The sequence below is a fragment of the Balaenoptera acutorostrata genome, chromosome 4, assembly GCF_949987535.1.
Source record: "Balaenoptera acutorostrata chromosome 4, mBalAcu1.1, whole genome shotgun sequence".
In the NCBI taxonomy this organism is placed as follows: Eukaryota; Metazoa; Chordata; class Mammalia; order Artiodactyla; family Balaenopteridae; genus Balaenoptera; species Balaenoptera acutorostrata.
In genome coordinates this window covers 31,455,590-31,461,833 of record NC_080067.1, presented here as the reverse complement: position 1 = coordinate 31,461,833, position 6,244 = coordinate 31,455,590, and positions in this window count along the sequence as shown.

Here is a 6,244-nt window from a genome sequence, read left to right as displayed (position 1 = left end):
TCTCTTTTTATTTTTACAAGGAAGCAAGTTTTGGGTTTTTATAAATTTATTTATTTTTTATTTATTTTTATGGCTGTGTTGGGTCTTCATTTCTGTGTGAGGGCTTTCTCTAGTCGTGGCAAGCGGGGGCCACTCTTCATCGCGGTGCGTGGGCCTCTCACTATCGCGGCCTCTCTTGTAGCAGAGCACAGGCTCCAGACACGCAGGCTCAGTAATTGTGGCTCACGGGCCCAGGTGCTCCGCGGCATGTGGGATCTTCCCAGACCAGGGCTTGAACCCGTGTCCCCTGCATTGGCAGGCAGATTCTCAACCACTGCGCCACCAGGGAAGCCCTATTTTTACTTTTGTTTACTTATTTTTTTGGCCGCACTGCACAGCATGTCAGATCTTAGTTCCCCAGCCAAGGATCAAATCCACACCCCTTGCATTAGAAGCGTGAAGTCTTAACCACTTGACTGCCAGGAAAGTCCCTACATTCTCTTTTAAACTTCTTAGTCATCTTTAAAAGATATACCTCTCAGCAGTGAAATGGAGTAAGATTTCTTGATAGAAATAGAGAAAGGAAGAAAATAAATGGCTTAAGCAAAATATACTGTAGCATAGAGATAAGATGTATGGAAAACAGTCTGTCATTCATTAAATAAAATTCTACAGATTTTAGGCTGAGATCTATAGAGAAAAAGAAAAGCAGAAAAAAAAAAAAAGAGAGTCTAGTTGCAAATATATGTTACAGTGTTCATCACTAAATTAAAAACCCTTGTGGTGGCTTCATAGAATGAATTTGGGAGTGTTGCTCCCTCTGAAATTTTTTGGAAGAGTCTGAGAAGGATCAGTGTTAGCTTTTCTCTAAATGTTTGATAGAATTCGCCTGTGAAGCCATCTGGTCCTGGACTTTTGTTTGTTGAAAGATTTTAAATTACGGTTTCAACTTCATTACTTGTGATAGGTCTGTTTATATTTTTAATTCTTCCTGGTTCAGTCTTGGGAAATTGTACCTTTCCAAGAATTTGTCCATTTCTTTGTGGTTGTCCATTTTACTGGCATATAGTTGTTTGTAGTAGTCTCTTATAACCCTTTGTGTTTCTGCGGTGTCAGTTGTGTTTTCTCCTTTTTAATTTCTAATTTTATTGATTTGCATCCCCTCCCTTTTTTTCCTGATGAGTCTGGCTAAGGGTTTATCAATTTTGTTTATCTTCTCAAAGAAGCAGCTTTTAGTTTTGCTGATCTTTGCTATTGTTTTCTTCGTTTCTATACAATTTATTTCTGCTCTGATTTTTATGATTCCTTTCCTTCTTCTGATTTTGGATTTTCTTTGTTCTTCTTTCTCTAGTTGTTTTAAGTGTAGGGTTTGATTGTTTATTTGAGATTTTTCTTGTTTCTTGAATTGAGAATGAATTGCTATAAACTTCCCTCTTAGAACTGTTTTTGCTGTGTCCCATAGGTTTTAGGTCATCATGTTTTCATTGGCATTTGTTTCCATGTATTTTAAATATTTTTCTTTGATTTCTTCAGTGATCTCTTAGTTATTTAGTAGTGCACTGGGGTGAAGTGAGAGTAGCACTGATATATATACACTACCGAATGTAAAATAGCTAGTGGGAAGCAGCAGCATAGCACAGGGAGACCAGCTCGGCTTTGTGATGACCTAGAGGGGTGGGATAGGGAGGATGGGAGGGCTGCTCAAGAGGGAGGGAATATGGGGACATATGTATGCGTATGGCTGATTCACTTTGGTGAACAAAAGAAACTAACACAGTACCATGAAGCAATTATACTCCAATAAAGATCTATTTAAAAAATAAATAAATAAAACTAAAAACGCTTGTAAATTATGATATAGATGTTACTGTGTCATCTGAGAAGGAAAGTTTTGTTGAGTGTCTACTACAGAAAGCTGGAAGCCTCACCACTGTATTCCCAGCAAGGTCCCTCTTATCAGCAAGCTGAGAGGAGTCTTGCTAAGGTCACTCCCTGAATTCTGATCCTTGTTGGAGGCAGCTGAAAAAATGACTTAGGCAGAAACAGACTTAAGCTCCATGTGCTACACCAGACCTGGAACTTGCCTTAATTATTGCTATAGTGTCTACTCAGAAGTGGAGCAGAATTGTGTGAAGTGCTGTGTGAAGACAACAAAATAGGTGGACAGTCATAATCTCAGGTCAGAAGAATTGATTCAGACCAAGTTTTTTTTTTTTTTTTTTTTGCAGTTGTATTATTTTATTTTATTTTCTATTTTTTTAAATAGATCTTTATTGGAGTATAATTGTTTCACAGTACTGTGTTAGTTTCTGTTGTACAACAACGTGGATCAGCCATATGCATACATATATCCCCATATCCCCACCCTCTTGAGCCTCCCTCCCACCCTCCCTATCTCACCCCTCTAGGTGGTCACAAAGTACCTAGCTGATCTCCCTGTGCTATGCGGCTGCTTCCCACTAGCTATCTATTTTACATTCGGTAGTTTATATATGTCGATGCCACTCTCACTTCGTCCCAGCTTACCCTTCCCCCTCCCTGTGTCCTCAAGTCCATTCTCTATGTCTGCATCTTTACTGCTGTCCTGCCCTGAGGTTCATCAGAACCTTTTTTTTTTTTTTTTAGATTCCATATATCTGTGTTAGCATACGGTATTTGTTTTTCTCTTTCTGACTTACTTCTCTCTGTATGACAGACTCTATGTCCATTCACCTCACTACAAATAAATCAATTTCATTTCTTTTTATGGCTGAGTAATATTCCATTGTATATATGTGCCACATCTTCTTTATCCATTCATCTGGCAATGGACACTTAGGTTGCTTCCATGTCCTGGCTATTGTAAATAGTGCTGCAATGAACACTGTGGTACATGACTCTTTTTGAATTATGGTTTTCTCAGGGTATATGCCTAGTAGTGGGATTGCCGGGTCATATGGTAATTCTATGTTTAGTTTTTTAAGGAACCTCCATACTGATTTCCATAGTGGCTGTATCAATTTACATTCCCACCAACAGTGCAGGAGGGTTCCTTTTTCACCACACCCTTTCCAACATTTATTGTTTCTAGATTTTTTGATAATGGCCATTCTGACTGGTGTGAGGTGATACCTCATTGTAGTTTTGATTTGCATTTCTCTAATATTTAGTGATGTTGAGAATCTTTTCATGTGCCTCTTGGTCATCTGTATGTCTTCTTTGGTGAAATGTCTATTTAGGTCTTCTGCCCATTTTTAATTGAATTGTTTGTTTTTTTGATATTGAGCTCCTTGAGCTGTTTATATATTTTGGAGATTAATCCTTTGTCAGTTGATTCGTTTGCAAATATTTTCTCCCATTCTGAGGGTTGTCTTTTCATCTTCTTTATGGTTTCCTTTGCTGTGCAAAAGCTTTGAAGTTTAATTAAGTCCCATTTTTAAATTTTTGTTTTTATTTCCATTACTCTATGAGGTGGGTCAGAAAAGATTTTGCTGTGGTTTATGTCAAAGAGCATTCTTCCTATGTTTTCCTCTAAGAGTTTTATAGTGTCTGGTCTTACATTTAGGTCTTTAATTCATTTGGAGTTTATTTTTGTGTATGGTGTTAGGGAGTGTTCTACTTTCATTCTTTTCCATGTAGCTGTCCAGTTTTCCCAGCACCACTTATTGAAGAGGCTGTCTTTTCTCCATTGTATGTTCCTTACCTACTTTGTCATAAATTAGGTGACCATATGTGTGTGGGTTTATCTCTGGGCTTTCTCTCCTGTACCATTGATCTATATTTCTGTTTTTGTGCCAGTACCATATTGTCTTGATTACTGTAGCTTTGTAGTATAGTTTGAAGACAGGGAGCCTGATTCCTCCAACTCCATTTTTCTTTCTCAAGATTGCTTTGGCCATTTGGGGTCTTTTGTGTTTCCATACGAATTGTAAAATCTTTTGTTCTAATTCTGTGAAGAATGCCATTGGCAGTTTGTTAGGGATTATGCTGAATCTGTAGATTGCTTTGGGTAGTATAGTCATTTTCACAATATTGATTCTTCCAGTCCAAGAACATGGTATATTTCTCCATCTGTTTATATCATCTTTGATTTCTTTCAACAGTGTTTTATAGTTTTCTGAGTACAAGCCTTTCACCTCCTTAGGTAGCTTTATTCCTAGGTATTTTATTCTTTTTGTCGCAATGGTAAATGGGAGTGCTTCCTTAATTTCTCTTTCTGATTTTTCTTTGTTAGTGTATAGGAATTCCAGAGTCTTCTGTGCATTAATTTTGTATCCTGCAACCTTACCAAACTGACTGATTAGTTCTAATAGTTTTCTGGTGGCACATTTAGGATTTTCTGTGTATAGTATCATGTCATCTGCAAACAGTGACAGTTTTACTTCTTATTTTCCAGTTTGTATTCCTTTTATTTCTTTTTCTTCTCTGATTGCTGTGGCTAAAACTTCCAAAACTATGTTGAATAATAGTGGTGAGAGTGAAAATCCTTGTCTTGCTTCTGATCTTAGTGGAAATGCTTTCAGTTTTTCACCATTGGATATGATGTTTGCTGTGGGTTTGTCATATATGGCCTTTATTATGTTGAGGTAGGTTGCCTCTATGCCCATTTTTTGGAGAGTTTTTATCATAAATGGGTGTTGAATTTTGTCAAAAGCTTTTTCTGCATCTATTGAGATAATCATATGGTTTTCATTCCTAAATTTGTTAATGTGGTGTATCACATTGATTGATTTACGTATATTGAAGAATCCTAGCATTCCTGGGATACATCCCACTTGATCATTGTGTATGATCCTTTTAATATGTTGTTGGATTCTGTTTGCTAGTATTTTGTTCAGGATTTTGCATCTATGTTCATCAGTGCTAATGGTCTATAATTTTCTTTTTTTGTGATATCTTTTTCTGGTTTTGGTATCAGGGTGATGGTGGCCTCATAGAATGAATTTGGGAGTGTTCCTCCCTCTGCAATTTTTGGGAAGAGTTTGAGAAGGATAGGTGTTAGCTCTTCTCTAAATGTTTGATAGAATTCACCTGTGAAGCCATCTGGTCCTGAACTTTTTTTGTTGAAAGATTTTAAATTACAGTTTCAATTTCATTACTTGTGATAGGTCTGTTTATATTTTCTTATTCTTCCTGGTTCAGTCTTGGAAAATTGTACCTTTCCAAGAATTTGTCCTTTTCTTCGTGGTTGTCCATTTTATTGGCATATAGCTGTTTGTAGTAGCCTCTTATAAACCTTTGTATTTCTGCGGTGTCAGTTGTGATTTCTCCTTTTTCATTTCTAATTTTATTGATTTGCATCTTCTCCCTTTTTTTCTTGATGAGTCCGGCTAAGGGTTTATCAGTTTTGTTTATCTTCCCAAAGAAGCAGCTTTTAGTTTTGTTGATCTTTGCTATTGTTTTCTTCATTTCTATTTCATTTATTTCTGCTTTGATCTTTATGATTTCTTTCCTTCTACTGACTTTGGGTTTTCTTTGTTCTTCCAGACCAGTTTTTTGAGACTTACATTCAATGGCAAAGGTAAAAGAAGCTTGCAGCAAGTTTTCTAGCAATTAAAAGCAGGTTATGACATGACTAGTTTTGATGAGGAAAATTACATTTCAAATTTGGGGAGTGTTTTTGAATATGATATGAGATATATTGAAAATTAGATCCTTATTTCATCAGTGAATGTGTACATGACAGGGGAAAACACATTCTCTTTTTACATACAAAATAACAATGATAATAACTAAAATGTATTGAGTTTTTTACTGTGACAGGTATTATTCTGGGATTTCTTTCCACACAACTTAATTCTGACACAGTTAAGTACTATTATTGATTCCGTTTTAAACATGATAAAACCGAGGCACAAAGAGGTTAAATAATTTGCCCAAGATTAATGATGGAGCCAGGATTCAAACCTATACACTCCAGCTCCAAATCCCCAATCCCAAACTGTCATGCTATGGAGAATTTTAAATTTACTTAGTATTGAAGTATTCTAACCCATGAAATAAAAAATAATGAACTAGGAAACAATGGTTGTAGGAAACACTTGGTTGAAGTCTTTCTAGGAGCATTTCTGAATCTTGAGAATAGTTAGACATAAATTTTCAGTAAAATGTATTTTCATGTATGAAAATAGGAGACTGTGTGAGATCCTCTTTGGCAATTTTATGGAATGAACAAAATTCAAAATTATGAAATTTTGTTTGAGTGGAATACATACATGAGTGTTGCTCTTAACTTTGGCTACACATTGGACTCACCTGGGGAATTTTAAAAACTTATGAATGCCTG